Source organism: Oncorhynchus tshawytscha, linkage group LG08, assembly GCF_018296145.1.
Source record: "Oncorhynchus tshawytscha isolate Ot180627B linkage group LG08, Otsh_v2.0, whole genome shotgun sequence".
Classification (NCBI taxonomy): domain Eukaryota; kingdom Metazoa; phylum Chordata; class Actinopteri; order Salmoniformes; family Salmonidae; genus Oncorhynchus; species Oncorhynchus tshawytscha.
In genome coordinates, this window is record NC_056436.1 from 16,019,379 (window position 1) to 16,038,081 (window position 18,703).

Here is an 18,703-nt window from a genome sequence, read left to right on the forward strand (position 1 = left end):
CCACTAGAGGGATATCTTCAACCACCAACTTACCATCCTGAGACAAGGCTGAGTATAGCCCACAAAGATCTCCGCCACGGCACAACCCAGACAGGATGACCACAACAGTGAATCAACCCACTCAGGTGACGCACCCCCTCCAGGGACGGCATGAGAGAGCCCCAGTAAGCCAGTGACCCAGCCCTGTAATAGGGTTAGAGGCAGAGAATCCCAGTGGAAAGAGGGGAACCGGCCAGGCAGAGACAGCAAGGGCGGTTCGTTGCTCCAGAGCCTTTCCGTTCACCTTCCCACTCCTGGGCCAGACTACACTCAATCATATGACCCACTGAAGAGATGAGTCTTCAGTAAAGACTTAAAGGTTGAGACCGAGTTTGCGTCTCTGACATGGGTAGGCAGACCGTTCCATAAAAATGGAGCTCTATAGGAGAAAGCCCTGCCTCCAGCTGTTTGCTTAGAAATTCTAGGGACAATTAGGAGGCCTGCGTCTTGTGACCGTAGCGTACGTGTAGGTATGTACGGCAGGACCAAATCAGAGAGATAGGTAGGAGCAAGCCCATGTAATGCTTTGTAGGTTAGCAGTAAAACCTTGAAATCAGCCCTTGCTTTGACAGGAAGCCAGTGTAGAGAGGCTAGCACTGGAGTAATATGATCAAATTTTTGGGTTCTAGTCAGGATTCTAGCAGCCGTATTTAGCACTAACTGAAGTTTATTTAGTGCTTTATCCGGGTAGCCGGAAAATAGAGCATTGCAGTAGTCTAACCTAGAAGTGACAAAAGCATGGATTAATTTTTCTGCATCATTTTTGGACAGAAAGTTTCTGATTTTTGCAATGTTACGTAGATGGAAAAAAGATGTCCTTGAAATGGTCTTGATATGTTCTTCAAAAGAGAGATCAGGGTCCAGAGTAACGCCAAGGTCCTTCACAGTTTTATTTGAGACGACTGTACAACCATTAAGATTAATTGTCAGATTCAACAGAATATCTCTTTGTTTCTTGGGACCTAGAACAAGCATCTCTGTTTTGTCCGAGTTTAATAGTAGAAAGTTTGCAGCCATCCACTTCCTTATGTCTGAAACACATGCTTCTAGCGAGGGCAATTTTGGGGCTTCACCATGTTTCATTGAAATGTACAGCTGTGTGTCATCCGCATAGCAGTGAAAGTTTACATTATGTTTTCGAATAACATCCCCAAGAGGTAAAATATATAGTGAGAACAATAGTGGTCCTAAAACGGAACCTTGAGGAACACCGAAATTTACAGTTGATTTGTCAGAGGACAAACCATTCACAGAGACAAACTGATATCTTTCCGACAGATAAGATCTAAACCAGGCCAGAACTTGTCCGTGTAGACCAATTTGGGTTTCCAATCTCTCCAAAAGAATGTGGTGATCGATGGTATCAAAAGCGGCACTAAGGTCTAGGAGCACGAGGACAGATGCAGAGCCTCGGTCCGATGCCATTAAAATGTAATTTACCACCTTCACAAGTGCCGTCTCAGTGCTATGATGGGGTCTAAAACCAGACTGAAGCATTTCGTATACATTGTTTGTCTTCAGGAAGGCAGTGAGTTGCTGAGCAACAGCCTTCTCTAAAATTTTTGAGAGGAATGGAAGATTCGATATAGGCCGATAGTTTTTATATTTTCTGGGTCAAGGTTTGGCTTTTTCAAGAGAGGCTTTATTACTGCCACTTTTAGTGAGTTTGGTACACATCCAGTGGATAGAGAGCCGTTTATTATGTTCAACATAGGAGGGCCAAGCACAGGAAGCAGCTCTTTCAGTAGTTTAGTTGGAATAGGGTCCAGTATGCAGCTTGAAGGTTTAGAGGCCATGATTATTTTCATCATTGTGTCAAGAGATATAGTACTAAAACACTTGAGCGTCTCTCTTGATCCTAGGTCCTGGCAGAGTTGTGCAGACTCAGGACAACTGAGGTTTGGAGGAATACGCAGGTTTAAAGAAGAGTCCGTAATTTGCTTTCTAATAATCATAATCTTTTCCTCAAAGAAGTTCATGAATTTATCACTGCTAAAGTGAAAGTCATCCTCTCTTGGGGAATGCTGCTTTTTAGTTAGCTTTGCGACAGTATCAAAAAGGAATTTCGGATTGTTCTTATTTTCCTCAATTAAGTTAGAAAAATAGGATGATCGAGCAGCAGTAAGGGCTCTTCGGTACTGCACGGTACTGTCTTTCCAAGCTAGTCGGAACACTTCCAGTTTGGTGTGGCGCCATTTCCGTTCCAATTTTCTGGAAGCTTGCTTCAGAGCTCGGGTATTTTCTGTGTACCAGGGAGCTAGTTTCTTATGAGAATTTTTTTAGTTTTTAGGGGTGCAACTGCATCTAGGGTATTGCGCAAGGTTAAATTGAGATCCTCAGTTAGGTGGTTAACTGATTTTTGTCCTCTGGCGTCCTTGGGTAGGCAGAGGGAGTCTGGAAGGGCATCAAGGAATCTTTGTGTTGTCTGTGAATTTATAGCACAACTTTTGATGTTCCTTGGTTGGGGTCTGAGCAGATTATTTGTTGCAATTGCAAACGTAATAAAATGGTGATCTGATAGTCCAGGATTATGAGGAAAAACATTAAGATCCACCACGTTTATTCCATGGGACAAAACTAGGTCCAGCGTATGACTGTGACAGTGAGTGGGTCCAGAGACATGTTGGACAAAACCCACTGAGTCGATGATGGCTCCGAAAGCCTTTTGGAGTGGGTCTGTGGACTTTTCCATGTGAATATTAAAGTCACCAAAGATTAGAATATTATCTGCTATGACTACAAGGTCCGATAGGAATTCAGGGAACTCAGTGAGAAACGCTGTATATGGCCCAGGAGGCCTGTAAACAGTATGAGGAGGAGGCCCAGGAGGCCCAGGAGGCCTGTAAACACTTATGAGTGGCCCTTTACATTCTGCCGCCCTGTACGTTCTGCCGCCCTAGGCTAGACAAAACATTACCACCCCCAACCTATCCCCTCTAAACTAGAATAGAATTCAGGAGGGGTCGGCAATAGGTTTGGACTTGGGACCATTTTTTTCTCAGCTAATAGTCGGCAGAACAGAACATAATGGCAGCCCAATTCATAGACATGCTACAAATTAAACCCAATTTAACATATCTGATTAGTAGGATATATAAATCAGTTCAATGTCAATAATATATCCTAATATTTTCAATCTGAGTACTGTGATTAAATCACCAAGATCCCTCTTAAATTAGTTTTTTTAATGTTTCTTTGTGCGTTGATTGGGGGAAAACATCTTGCATTCAACAGAAAATGTAGCTCTGAAAGTCTCAAAAGAAAGGTGGATCATGAAAATAGAAGTTTCAGGGAAGACTGGATAGAGAAATATGCATTCTTACCATATTTGTCCAATGTCAAACCAGAGTGTCTTGTTTACAAAGAAACGGTTTCTGTTTGCAAATAATATAATATTCGAGTATGAATCTAACCAGGCACTTTAAAAAGTTACCTGTCCAACCACACAGGCGGCTCAACCCCAATTATTTTTTTTTAAATGGAAACTTCAACTGCTTGCTACTTGTCAGTCGCTTAGCCCAACAACAGAAGTGTTTCCCTAAATGCTGCCTGGGACTGTTGTGCACTTGAGTGAGGACCCAAAAGCGGTTTAACAAAAACAGAGTCCTGTAATGTAAAAACACAGGGAAGACATAGATCCTCTTCAGATGTAGAAAATGGCAAAATAGACAACCCTCAGAGAGGGCGACAAATGAAACAGAAAGTCCTTCTGATATTTACAAAAGAGTCCCCTTCTTAGCAGCAGAGGAGAATAGCTGGGTTGCGGCGACAGACTGCTGGTCTCTCTGGGTAGGCGCGGGTCGTAGCGGACAGAGGTACCTGATCACACGTAGCATCAGAAGAACAGGCAGATTCCGACAGGATGGGACAAGGGTGAAGCAAACGAGAAGATAGTTTGGTTCTGGCATGAGAAACTCAAACGAGAATCTGACAAAGAAAGAAGCAGGAACAGAGAGAGAAATAGAGACCTAATCAGAGGGAAAAAGGGAACAGGTGGGAAAAGGGGGAACGAGGTAGTTAGAGAAGATGAGGAACAGCTGGGGGAAGGAGAGGAAGAGAAGGTAACCTAATACGACCAGCAGAGGGAAACGGAGTGAAGAGAAAGAACAGGAACAAGACATAATATGACAATACATGACCACGCCTCCTGGCGCACTCGAGGAGGAAACCTGGCGGCAACGGAGGAAATCATTGATCAGCGAACGGTCCAGCACGTCCCGAGAGGGAACCCAACTCCTTTCCTCAGGACCGTACCCCTCCCAATCTACTAGGTACTGATGACCACGGCCCCGAGGACGCATGTCCAAAATCTTACGGACCCTGTAGATAGGTGCGCCCTCGACAAGGATGGGGGAAAGACGAGCGGGGCGCGAAGAACGGGCTTAACACAGGAGACATGGAAGACCGGGTGGACGCGACGAAGATATCGCGGGAGAAGAAGTCGCACTGCGACAGGATTAATGATCTGAGAAATACGGAAACGGACCAATGAACCGCGGGGTCAACTTGCGAGAAGCTGTCTTAAGGGGAAGGTTTTGAGTGGAGAGCCATACTCTCTGACCGCGACAATATCTAGGACTCTTAGTTCTACGCTTATTAGCGGCTCTCACAGTCTGCGCCCTATAACGGCAAAGTGCAGACCTGACCCTCTTCCAGGTGCGCTCACAACGTTGGACAAAAGCCTGAGCGGAGGGGACGCAGGACTCGGCGAGCTGAGACGAGAACAGCGGAGGCTGGTACCGAGGCTACTCTGAAAAGGAGATAGACCGGTCGCAGACGAAGGAAGCGAGTTGTGGGCGTATTCTGCCCAGGGGAGCTGTTCTGACCAAGACGCAGGGTTACGAAAAGAAAGACTGCGTAAGATATGACCAATAGTCTGATTGGCCCGTTCTGCTTGACCGTTAGACTGAGGGTGAAAGCCGGAAGAGAGACTGACGGAAGCTCCAATCAAACGGCAAAACTCCCTCCAAAATTGAGACGTGAATTGCGGACCCCTGTCCGAAACGACGTCTGACGGAAGGCCATGAATTCTGAAAACATTCTCGATGATGATTTGTGCCGTTTCTTTAGCAGAAGGGAGCTTAGCGAGGGGAATAAAATGAGCCGCCTTAGAGAACCTATCGACAACCGTAAGAATAACAGTCTTCCCCGCTGACGAAGGCAGTCCGGTGATAAAATCTAAGGCGATGTGAGACCACGGTCGAGAGGGAATGGGAAGCGGTCTGAGACGGCCGGCAGGAGGGGAGTTACCGGACTTAGTCTGCGCGCAGACCGAACAAGCAGCCACGAAACGACGCGTGTCACGCTCCCGAGTGGGCCACCAAAAACGCTGGCGAATGGAAGCAAGCGTACCCCGAACGCCGGGGTGGCCGGCTAACTTGGCAGAGTGAGCCCACTGAAGAACGGCCAGACGAGTAGGAACGGGAACGAAAAGAAGGTTCCTAGGACAAGCGCGCGGCGACGGAGTGTGAGTGAGTGCTTGCTTTACCTGCCTCTCAATTCCCCAGACAGTCAACCCGACAACACGCCCCTCAGGGAGAATCCCCTCGGGGTCGGTGGAGACTACTGAAGAACTGAAGAGATGAGATAAAGCATCAGGCTTGGTGTTCTTAGAGCCCGGACGATAAGAAATTACGAACTCGAAACGAGCGAAAAACAGCGCCCAACGAGCCTGACGCGCATTAAGTCGTTTGGCAGAACGGATGTACTCAAGGTTCCTATGGTCAGTCCAAACGACAAAAGGAACGGTCGCCCCCTCCAACCACTGTCGCCATTCGCCTAGGGCTAAGCGGATGGCGAGCAGTTCGCGGTTTCCCACATCATAGTTACGTTCCGACGGCGACAGGCGATGAGAAAAATACGCGCAAGGGTGGACCTTGTCGTCAGAGAGGGAGCGCTGAGAAAGAATGGCTCCCACGCCCACCTCTGACGCGTCAACCTCGACAACGAACTGTCTAGAGACGTCAGGTGTAACAAGGATAGGTGCGGATGTAAAACGATTCTTGAGAAGATCAAAAGCTCCCTGGGCGGAATCGGACCACTTAAAGCACGTCTTGACAGAAGTAAGGGCTGTGAGGGGAGCTGCCACCTGACCGAAATTACGGATGAAACGAAGATAGAAATTCGCGAAGCCGAGAAAGCGCTGCAGCTCGACGCGTGACTTAGGAACGGGCCAATCAATGACAGCTTGGACCTTAGCGGGATCCATCTTAATGCCTTCAGCGGAAATAACAGAACCGAGAAATGTGACGGAGGAGGCATGAAAAGTGCACTTCTCAGCCTTCACATAAAGACAATTCTCTAAAAGGCGCTCGAGGACACGTCGAACGTGCTGAACATGAATCTGGAGTGACGGTGTGAAAAAATCAGGATATCGTCAAGGTAAACGAAAACAAAGATGTTCAGCATGTCTCTCAGGACGTCATTTACTAATGCCTGAAAGACAGCTGGAGCGTTTGCGAGGCCGAAAGGAAGAACCCGGTATTCAAAGTGCCCTAACGGAGTGTTAAACGCCGTTTTCCACTCGTCCCCCTCCCTGACGCGCATGAGATGGTAAGCGTTACGAAGGTCCAACTTAGTGAAAAACCTGGCTCCCTGCAGGATCTCGAAGGCTGAAGACATAAGAGGAAGCGGATAACGATTCTTAACTGTTATGTCATTCAGCCCTCGATAATCTATGCAGGGGCGCAGGGACCCGTCCTTCTTCTTAACAAAAAAAAAACCCCGCTCCGGCGGGAGAGGAGGAGGGGACTATGGTACCGGCGTCGAGAGCTACAGACAAATAATCTTCGAGAGCCTTACGTTCGGGAGCCGACAGAGAGTATAGTCTACCCCGGGGGGGGGTGGTTCCTGGAAGGAGATCAATACTACAATCATACGACCGGTGCGGAGGAAGAGAGGTGGCCCTGGACCGACTGAACACCGTGCGCAGATCGTGATATTCCTCCGGCACCCTCGTCAAATCACCAGGCTCCTCCTGTGAAGAAGAGACAGAGGAAACAGGAGGGATAGCAGACATTAAACATTTCACATGACAAGAGACATTCCAGGAGAGGATAGAATTACTAGACCAATTAATAGAAGGATTATGACAAACTAGCCAGGGATGACCCAAAACAACAGGTGTAAAAGGTGAACGAAAAATTTAAAAAGAAATGGTTTCGCTATGATTACCAGAGACAGTGAGGGTTAAAGGTAGCGTTTCACGCTGAATCCTGGGGAGAGAACTCCCATCCAGAGCGAACAAGGCCGTGGGCTCCTTTAACTGTCTGAGAGGAATGTCATGTTCCCGAGCCCAGGTCTCGTCCATAAAACAGCCCTCCGCCCCAGAGTCTATCAAGGCGCTGCAGGAAGCTGACGAACCGGTCCAGCGTAGATGGGCCGACAAGGTAGTGCAGGATCTTGAAGGAGAGACCAGAGTAGTAGCGCTCACCAGTAGCCCTCTTCTTACTGATGAGCTCTGGCTTTTACTGGACATGAAGTGACAAAATGACCAGCGGAACCGCAATAGAGACAGAGGCGGTTGGTGATTCTCCATTCCCTCTCCTTAGTCGAGATGCGGATACCCCCCAGCTGCATAGGCTCAGCACCCGAGCCGGCGGAGGAAGATGGTAGTGATGCGGAGAGGGGGGCAACGGAGAACGCGAGCTCCTTTCCCCGAGCTCGGTGACGAAGATCAACCCGTCGCTCTATGCGAATAGCGAGTTCAATCAAGGAATCCACGCTGGAGGGAACCTCCCGGGAGAGAATCTCATCCTTTACCTCCACGCGGAGACCCTCCAGAAAACGAGCGAGCAAAGCCGGCTCGTTCCAGTCACTGGAGGCAGCAAGAGTGCGAAACTCAATAGAGTAATCTGTTATGGATCGATTACCTTGACATAGGGAAGACAGGACCCTGGAAGCTTCCTCCCCAAAAACAGAACGATCAAAAACCCGTATCATCTCCTCCTTAAAGTCCTGATACTGGTTAGTACACTCAGCCCTCGCCTCCCAGATAGCCGTGCCCCACTCACGAGCCCGTCCAGTAAGGAGAGATATGACGTAGGCGATACGAGCTGTGCTCCTGAAGTGTTGGGCTGGAGAGAAAACACAATATCACACTGGGTGAGGAACGAGCGGCATTCAGTGGCCTCCCCAGAGTAACACGGCGGGTTATTGATTCTGGGCTCCGGAGATTCGGAAGCCCTGGAAGTGGCCGGTGGATCGAGGCGGAGATGGTGAACCTGTCTTGTGAGGTCGGAGACTTGGGCGGTCAGGGTCTCAACGGCATGTCGAGCAACAGACAATTCCTGCTCGTGTCTGCCTAGCATCGCTCCCTGGATCTCGACGGCTGAGTGGAAAGGATCCGAAATCGCTGGGTCCATTCTTGGTCAGATTCTTCTGTTGTGCAGAGATTTATGGATATTAATGGCATATTATTGAAAAAAAAAAATGTACTGTGTAACATGTAATATTCACTGTCATCTGATGAAGATTTTCAAAGGTTAGTGAATTATTTTATTTTTAATCCTACTTTTAAATTGAGATGGCCGCTATGCGTAAAACTTTTGTTTCTGGGTAAGATGAACAAGGGTCAAAATGCTGAGGACCCAAAAGCGGTTTAACAAAAACAGAGTCCTTTAATGTAAAAACACAGGGAAGACATAGATCCTCTTCAGATGTAGAAAATGGCAAAATAGACAACCCTCAGAGAGGGCGACAAATGAAACAGAAAGTCCTTCTGATATTTACAAAAGAGTCCCCTTCTTAGCAGCAGAGGAGAATAGCTGGGTTGCGGCGACAGACTGCTGGTCTCTCTGGGTAGGCGCGGGTCGTAGCGGACAGAGGTACCTGATCACACGTAGCATCAGAAGAACAGGCAGATTCCGACAGGATGGGACAAGGGTGAAGCAAACGAGACGATAGTTTGGTTCTGGCATGAGAAACTCAAATGAGAATCTGACAAAGAAAGAAGCAGGAACAGAGAGAGAAATAGAGACCTAATCAGAGGGAAAAAGGGAACAGGTGGGAAAAGGGGGAACGAGGTAGTTAGAGAAGATGAGGAACAGCTGGGGGAAGGAGAGGAAGAGAAGGTAACCTAACACGACCAGCAGAGGGAAACGGAGTGAAGAGAAAGAACAGGAACAAGACATAATACGACAATACATGACAGGGACAGAGTAGCTATACATTCCGCAGCTCAGCTTCAGAATGTCATAGAGACGAATCGATATATCCCATATGCATCCGTCATGTCTTTTGTGGGCATTTTAAAGCTTGTTTGTAGCGTAAGGCACCACAGAGTTAAACATTGTTATAGAACACTTTGCATTATCTGGAGGCTTTTATTTAGTTCAAAATATAAAGCTAATGTGTATCCTTTTTGCATTTTACTTAAACTAACAGTATGGCATACCCTCAATGAATTTAAGCCCTGGTTTTACTGATACACACCAAGCCGTTCCCAGACTTTGAGGTATTTAAATGAAATCAAATTAAAAATGAAGACAATTGTTGAAATGAATTACTTTCAGCACCATTTCCTGTCTGTCTGTTTGACTATGCCACTCTAAAGCTGATGTCTGCCCGCTTGCCGTTTTTCTCTCCTGCATTCACTCTCTCCTCATTAATAAGTTAAGGATTTTAAAGTGTCTGTTTCATGACATTGTAATACATTTGGTCTCCAGTCTGGGGCTACAGAAAAGGCTACTCCACAGGCTACTCTTTCTACTGTAGGCTACACAGGCCTAATTTATGTTCAATTGATTTGATGGAGCACTGCAGTGCTGCATCTCTCCCACAGCACCCTGCAGAGGCACGCTGGACATGGATAAGATAAATATTCTTGGCATATCTTATCATGAGGCAGCATCAGCACTCACTTAAGTAGCCCTCATGCCACTGAGTGAGAGAAGTTCTCATTGTTTTGGGGCAGAATAATGTGAGGTGTTATGTGTTGTTGGAGGTGCGTCTTGGTCAAACTGCTGATCATAGATGTATCTTTAGAATCCCTATTCATTCAATAGCTTCTGTAGGCCTATATATGACCTTTTATTGTGGCAGGAACACAATAATCACTTCAAAGGGCTCCTTTAGTAGGTTTCCTGTTTATCGACTGGCAACAGTGAATGGAAAGAGACTACTTCTGTTGCACTAAACACCACAGTGTCATGCTATTTAGTGACAGAATTAATGGCTCCACTAAACACCACAGTGTCATGCTATTTAGTGACAGAATTAATGGCTCCACTAAACACCACAGTGTCATGCTATTTGGTGACAGAATTAATGGCTCCACTAAACACCACAAAGTGTCATGCTATTTGGTGACAGAATTAATGGCTCCACTGCTGTGTTTTCCTCGAACCACATGGCATTTTGGAACATAGTCTATACCACCCGCTTTCAAGTTGATTCACTCAACAGAGATGGCCGCCTCGCTTCGCGTTCCTAGGAAACTATGCAGTGTTGTTTTTTTACGTGTTATTTCTTACATTGGTACCACAGGTAATCTTAGGTTTTATTACATACAATCGGGAGGAACTACCGGAGATAAGAGCAACGTCAACTCACCATTACGATCAAGAATACGACTTTACCGAAGCGGATCCTCTGTTTTGCCCACCACCCAGGACAATGAATCGGATCCCAGCCGGCGAACCAAAACAACGATGCCGTAAAAGGGGCAGACGAAGCGGTCTTCTGGTCAGGCTCCGGAGATGGGCACATCGCGCACCACTCCCCAGCATACTACTCACCAATGTCTAGTCTCTTGACAACAAGGTTGATGAAATCCGAACAAGGGTAGCATTCCAGAGAGACATAAGAGACCGGAACGTTCTTTACTTCATGGAAACATGGCCCACTCGAGACACTCTATCGGAGTCAGTAAAGCCAGCTGGTTTCTTCACACATCGCGCCGACAGAAACAAGCATCCTTCTGGTAAGAAGAGAGGTGGGGGGGGGTATGCCTTATAATTAACGAGACGTGGTGTGATCATAACAACATACAGGAACTCAAGTCCTTCTGTTCACCTGATTTAGAATTCCTCACAATCAAATGTCGACCGCATTATCTACCAACAGAATTCGATTTATAATCACAGCCACATATATTCCCCCCCCAAGCAGACACATCGATGGCCCTGAACAAACTTTATTTGACTCTATGTAAACTGGAAACCACATATGCTGAGGCTGCATTCATTGTAGCTGGGGATTTTAACGAGGCTAATCTGAAAACAAGACTCCCTAAATTCTATCAGCCTATTGATTGTGCTACCAGGGCTGGTAAAACCCTGGATCATTGTTATTCTAATTTCCGCGATGCATATAAGGCCTTTCCCCGCCCTCCTTTCGGAAAAGCTGACTCCATTTTGTTGCTCCCTGCCTATAGACAGAGACTAAAACAGGAAGCCCCTGCGCTCTGGTCTTTTCAACGCTGTTCTGACCAATCTGATTCCACGCTTCAAGATTGCTTCGATCACGTGGATTGGGATATATACGCATTGCGTCAAACAACAACATTGATGAATACGCTGATTCGGTGAGCGAGTTTATTAGCAAGTGCATCGGTGATGTCGTACCCACAGCAACTATTAAAACATTCCCAAACCAGAAACCGTGGATTGATGGCAGCATTCGTGCCAAACTGAAAGCACGAACACTGCTTTTAACCAGGGCAAGGTGACCGGAGACATGAACAATACAAACAGTGTAGCTATTCCCTCCGCAAGGCAATCAAACAAGCTAAGCGTCAGTATAGAGACAAAGTAGAGTCGCAATTCAATGCCTCAGACACAAGGTATGTGGCAGGGTCTACAGTCAATCACAGATTACAAAAAGAAAACCAGTCCCGTCGCGGACCAGGATGTCTTGCTCCCAGACAGACTAAACAACTTCTTTGCTCGCTTTGAGGACAGTACAGTGCCACTGACATGGCCCGCTACCAAAACCTGTGGACTCTCCTTCACTGCAGACGACTTGAGTAAAACATTTAAACGTGTTAACCCTCGCAAGGCTGCAGGCCCAGACGGCATTCCCAGCCGCGTCCTCAGAGCATGCGCAGACCAGCTGGCTGGTGTGTTTACGAACATATTCAATCAATTCTTATCCCAGTCTGCTGTTCCCACATGCTTCAAGAAGGCCACCATTGTTCCTGTTCCCAAGAAAGCTAAGGTAACTGAGCTAAACTACTACCGCCCCTAAGCATTCACTTCCGTCATCATGAAGTGCTTTGAGACTAGTCAAGGACCATATCACCTCCACCCTACCTGACACCCTAGACCCACTCCAATTTGCTTACCGCCCCAATAGGTCCACACACGACGCAATCGCAAATACACTACCCTAACCCATCTGGACAAGAGGAATACCTATGTGAGAATGCTGTTCATTGACAACAGCTCAGCATTTAACACCATAATACTCTCCAAACTCGTCATCAAGCTCGAGACCCTGGGTCTCGACCCCGCCCTGTGCAACTGGGTACTGGACTTCCTGATGGGCCGCCCCCAGGTGGTGAGGGTAGGTAACAACATCTCCACCCCGCTGATCCTCAACACTGGGGCCCCACAATGGTGCGTTCTGAGCCCTCTCCTGTACTCCCTGTTCACCCATGACTGCGTGGCCATGCACGCCTCCAACTCAATCATCAAGTTTGCAGACGACACTACAGTGCTAGGCTTGATTACCAACAACAACGAGATGGCCTACAGGGAGGAGGTGAGGGCCCTCGGAGTGTGGTGTCAGGAAAATAACCTCTCACTCAACGTCAACAAAACAAAGGAGATGATCGTGGACTTCAGGAAACAGCAGAGGGAGCACCCCCGTATCCACATCGATGGGACAGTAGTGGAGAGGGTAGTAAGTTTTAAGTTCCTCGGCGTACACATCATGGACAAACTGAATTGGTCCATCCACACAGACAGCGTGGTGAAGAAGGCGCAGCAGCAGCTCCTCTTCAACCTCAGGAGGCAGAAGAAATTTGGCTTGTCACCAAAAGCACTCGCAAACTTTTACAGATGCACAATCGGGAGCATCTCTTCGGGCTGTATCACCGCCTGGTACGGCAACTGCTCCGCCCACAACCGTAAGGCTCTCCAGATTGCAGTGAGGTCTGCACAACGCATCACTGGGGGGCAAACTACCTGCCCTCCGGGACACCTACACCACCCGATGTCACAGGAAGGCCATAAAGATCATCAAGGACAACAACCACCCGAGCCACTGCCTATTCAACCCGCTATCATCCACAAGGCAAGGTCAGTACAGGTGCATCAAAGCAGGGAACGAGAGACTGAAAAACAGCTTCTATCTCAAGGCCATCAGACTGTTAAACAGCCACCACTAACATTGAGTGGCTGCTGCCAACATACTGACTCAACTGCAGCCACTTTAATAATATAAAAATGTATGTAAAAATGTATCACTAGCCACTTTAAACAATGCCACTTACAGTTTTTTTCGATTGCTAAACGACAGTGGGCACAACTGGAGTCACATGTGCAAAACTCTAACTACAGTCTGCACTACCAACAGTCACCTGAGCTAAACAGTTCACATCACCTGCAAAACTCATTCCAAGCAATACAACTCTTAACACATGGCTCAAAACACGCTCAGTGCAGCCAAACACTATGCACAACCCTCACTGAGATAACACACACTGTCACTCAGAACACACTGAGAGTAAAAACACTAGCATCAAACACCAATACAGAAAATACAAACTTTTCATCTTTACAGTTTGAACAATTTCAGTGACTTCATACAAAGTAATGTTTTCTTCAAAGAAAAGAGTGACATTCTTTCACATGATTTATAATTTTTTTTAGAACATAACAATTCTTTAAGGTAAATGAAAATTAGCAGTTTGCTTCAATAGTCTGTAGTAATTTACGGAATTACAGTAATGAGAAAAAAAGGTAGAAACTAAAAGTACATACTGTAATTCAAACAAATAATTGAGGGGCTAATCCTGCCTCTCTCTAGCATCAGGCCACAGGTTTTCTTCAACATCACATCTAATGTTTCTCTTGCCATGCACCTGGGGAAAAACCTTCTGGAGTGCCTTATCCATCCCTGGCAGTCCTCTGGACTCGTGTCCTCACATCCGGCACGCATGGCTTCCAAAAGAGACATTTGGTCATGTGGGTGGTGACCAAACACTTTCCACCTCCAGGCAGAGAAAAACTCCTCTATTGGGTTGAGGAAGGGTGAATATGCAGGCAGGTACAAAACCATACATCTGTGATGTGCTGCAAACCAATCTGTGACAGCTGCAGAGTGGTGAAAAGCAACATTATCGCAAACTATGACAAAAACTTGGGGGTTTCTTACTGGCTCCCCCTGTTCTGCTGGCACTAGCTGAGCATAGAGCTGTTCTAGGAAAGCTATAAGCCTTTCTGTGTTGTATGGGCCAATGAGTGGTGTGTTGAGAAGCAAACCATCATTGGCCATTGCAGCACACATGGTGATATTTCCCCCCCTTTGGCCTGGAACCTCCACAGTGGCCCTTTGACCTATAACATTCCTTCCTCTGCGCCATGTTTTGGCAAGGTTAAATCCAGCTTCATCGATAAATACAAATGAACGTGGTCTTTCCAGTGCTTCCACCTCCATTACTCTCTGAAAAACAGTAAGTGCACAGTTTTACTGTAGAAATGCTAGTGGTTTTTTTACTGTAAATATTTTGTATAGCTGTGTACGTAACCTCAGACGTCTTACCTGGACATATTGGTATCTTTGCTCTTTTACCCATTCACTGTTTCTCTCGAACAGTACAGTGTATAACTGTTTCATTGTAACTTGGTGTTTCTTTAGGACTCGAGCAATAGTTGTTGTGCTGACAGAATTAACATTTTCAAATATGTCATTATCAGCCAGCACTCTATCTGGAATCTCCCGCAGTTTTATTCCATTGTTGACAACAACCATGTCAACAATAGCATTTTCCTGCGCATCTGAAAATATTTTTCCTCTTCCCCCTGTTGGGGGCAGCCTTTGGGTCCTGTTGTAAAAATATATTTTACAGTCAAACTTACTGTAATATATATCTGTGTAAATATTCTATAATTGCAATACAACATAGATTCCTGTAATGTTTTCATTTACTGTAAGGATGTAACTCTCACCTGTTTGCATGATGGAAAATTCGCATTACAGATGCCACTGTGGATCTTTGCAGATTGGGATGCACCCTCAACCCTGCCTCTCTCAATGAGAGACCATGGTTCACGACATGGTCTATAAGTGTAGCCCTTATTTCATCTGAAATAACAGCTCTTTGTCTTCTTTGTCTTCCTCCACGCATCCGCCCTCTCCCTGCCACCCTTCTCCCTCCACGAACCCATCTTCCTTGTTCCATTTCCAAAATGAGTCTTTCTGAGCTCTACCTATATATACTGTAATATGTGTGTGTGTTCACTAACAAGTCTAAAACAAGACACCTGCTTAGCCTTTCAGCTGAAATTGCAATCAGCAGTGTTTGAAAGGCACAAGGCTGAAATCTATTCCGTTTTGAATGTGTGGTTCACAGTTTTGACAGCAGTGTGTTAGCATTTGAACAAAGTGCTGTAAATGCACAGTGTTGTGCAGGTTGTGGTTAAAGTCATGGGATAAGTGTGTAGAGTTTTGAAAACTGTGTTCAAGCAATGAAAAACAAACTAGAGTTTGGTCCACATGAACTGCTGCTGTGCAGAATGTAGTTAGAGTTTTGCACATGTGACTCCAGTTGTGTCCACTGTCGTTTAGCAATCGAAAAAAACTGTAATGTTTACATACCCTACATTACTCATCTCATATGTATATACTGTACTTGATACCATCTACTGCATCTTGCCTATGCCGTTCTTTACCATCACTCATTCATATATATTTATGTACATATTCTTCATCCCTTTACACTTGTGTGTATAAGGTAGTTGTTGTGAATTGTTAGGTTAGATTACTCATTGGTTATTACTGCATTGTCGGAACTAGAAGCACAAGCATTTCGCTACACTCGCATTAACATCTGCTAACCATGTGTATGTGACAAATACAATTTGATTTGATGTTTCATGCCTCAGACGTGAGGTAATGATAAATAATGCTGTAATAGCCTACAGTTTTGACATGTTGTTTTCATTATTGTTATAGGATCATGTTTTACCAGTGTTGCCAATGTTTGTGAACAATGTAATCATAAACAAAAACTGTATAGACTCAAAACATGGTTAAATCTATCATTTTGATATGGTGGATAACAGTCCTTGAATCCATAGCTCTGTCTATGAGTCTGAGTGGTTACATTTCTCCAGCCCCATCCCTTCAACTTGTTTAGTGTTTGAACTGCAGATTACCCCTTTTAATTGTTTGAAGTGACACCTGCGTTTAACAAATTCATGCTTATCAGTTAATCTATTGTTCTGTAGTGCACAAGCCATTGATATATTAATGCCTATTGTTTACCAAGTCTTATTTGTTTCACAGTTGGAGAGACTGTGCTTGTGGAGGGTCATTCTGGAACGAGAGCGTACGGCTGGCACACGCTATCCCTCACAGTCGAGGTATGTTCACAACTTCAATCTCTGAAACAGTAGGAAAACTAGTTCCATGGAAACTTGATAATTATCATGAAAATGCATCTCTGTCAACTCTTCTTTTCATATAAATGACTTCAAGATCTTGGTAGAGTAAAATTGTGTTTGTCCCTACCAGACAACTTAAAAAATGGAAGTATTTGGTGGTTATTTTCTTCTCCCTGCCTTTTCCTTTACACAAATCGCCGTATACTGTATATTTATCTGTGTTATATGGACACATTAACTAATAGAAACCTGTCTATTTTCAGGGGGAATGTGCCACAGGGTTGCTGAATGTGTATCATCTATGGAAGAATACTGTGGTATTGGGACCAAAGAATGGCTGGGCTGCCATAGGAACACACTCATTTGAACTGGCACAGTTCGACAACTTTGCTGTGGAGGCAAAATCATAATTTGTCTGTGTTTGTTTGTGATAAAAATGTCTTGGTCATGAATTCACTTATTGAAACCATCATGCCTCTGTGGGCCCTTAAATGTGATTGTGTGTCAAATGAGAAAAGGCTGGCTTTTATTTACACGTGTTTTTTAAAAGGAACAGCTCATTTGATTGCATAGATATTTGATTAACAACTATACTGTATGTTTGCCATGTGTGTGTGTGTGTGTGTGTGTGTGTGTGTGTGTGTGTGTGTGTGTGTGTGTGTGTGTGTGTGTGTGTGTGTGTGTGTGTGTGTGCAAGCCTTGCTAGCTTTAAAAATTGGGAAATGCCTTGTATTTTCCAACAAATAATGGGAAATCAACTGTTTGGATCTGAGAATGACCTTTTCTATTAACATTTTGTTCTCTATGCACTGTTAAAAGAATCATTGCCTCGTGACTAAATACCGAAAGTATTATTTAATTTTTATTTTATGAATGTTTACAATGAAGAGAGAGCCTATTTTGAAATAACCTCTAGTATATTTTTTTCAACAAGTTTGCACCTGCACAAAAACGTGATGAAACGATACCCCTTGTTGCTAAATAACGGGAGAGACGCCCAGACAACATCTGAGTGCAGGAGAAGATTATTATTAGCACCTTGACTCCTATGTCTCAATGTATTTCAAAGGTTGTTCTTTTAGATTTTGATATACAGGTACATGTCATATAAATAATAATTAACTGTTAACTGTACACCTCCGAGCTAAACAGAGAAATCTTATTTTATTCATTGCCCGCGAGCTAATGTTAGCTTACTCTTTGCTGTGCGCTTTTCAAAACCAGGAGAAATAGGCTGTGTGGCTGTTTAATACACCTTGGTAGGTAAGGATGATGATAATAATAGTTAGCTACAAAGTAAGACCAATCATTTATATATAGACTAGATGACCGATGGGGCACTCCCTCACCGTTATATTATATTTTGTAAGCTATAGAAATGCATTTGTCTACATTTGTTTTTGCCACATTTATTTTATTGAAGACTACTTAATGCATACTTTTAAACTGTATAATGTGAAATAAATATATAAAACATTTTCTTTAATGTATCCTTTTTGAGATGCTAATGTTACTGTCCCCACAACAACAAAAATACGTGAATACATGTAATTTGTTCCTTGAAACATTTAATTGAAATAGTGTAGAATTCCATTCATTCCTATGATGGACTGCTCCTACTAGGGAATGCCAATATGGCCGACCGGTGGTTTCAACGCTTCTCAAAGTTTATGTACACCATTGGGTAAGACTGCCGGCCTTAAAGGTCCCCCATCTGTGTGCAGTTCTTGTCTACCTATGTAGTTGGGGCGTCCTTGGTAGAGAGTGTTGAGCCAGAGGACATCCAAATGAAGCTGGACAAACAAAAAACATGTCTGAAGTTACCAATAATCCTACAAATCCAAGTGATGCTCATAGCATGGCTCCAACTCTGATATATTATTTATGTGTTTTGTATTTCAGTTTGAATATCTCTTCAAGATCATCCCCCAAGTGGAGTGAAGTAGGACTTGTCATCAGGATTTAACATCAGGTTAGTGCCCTCTGCAATTCAGAATTGTACTCGCATCATATTTAAAAGTGATTCAGTGAAAGCCTTTTCTCCCTTTGATTATATTTAGGGGAGTTCTTATATAAAGTTATGTTGTAGCATTTTTTATATTATTTGTCCAATA

The 18,703-nt window shown here is 44.8% G+C and overlaps 1 pseudogene; it reads left to right on the plus strand.

Moving 5' to 3' along the window:
- LOC112255789 overlaps positions 1 to 17,164 on the plus strand; it is a 42,894-nt pseudogene extending 25,730 nt beyond the window's left edge.
- Positions 17,165 to 18,703: the final 1,539 nt, after the last annotated feature.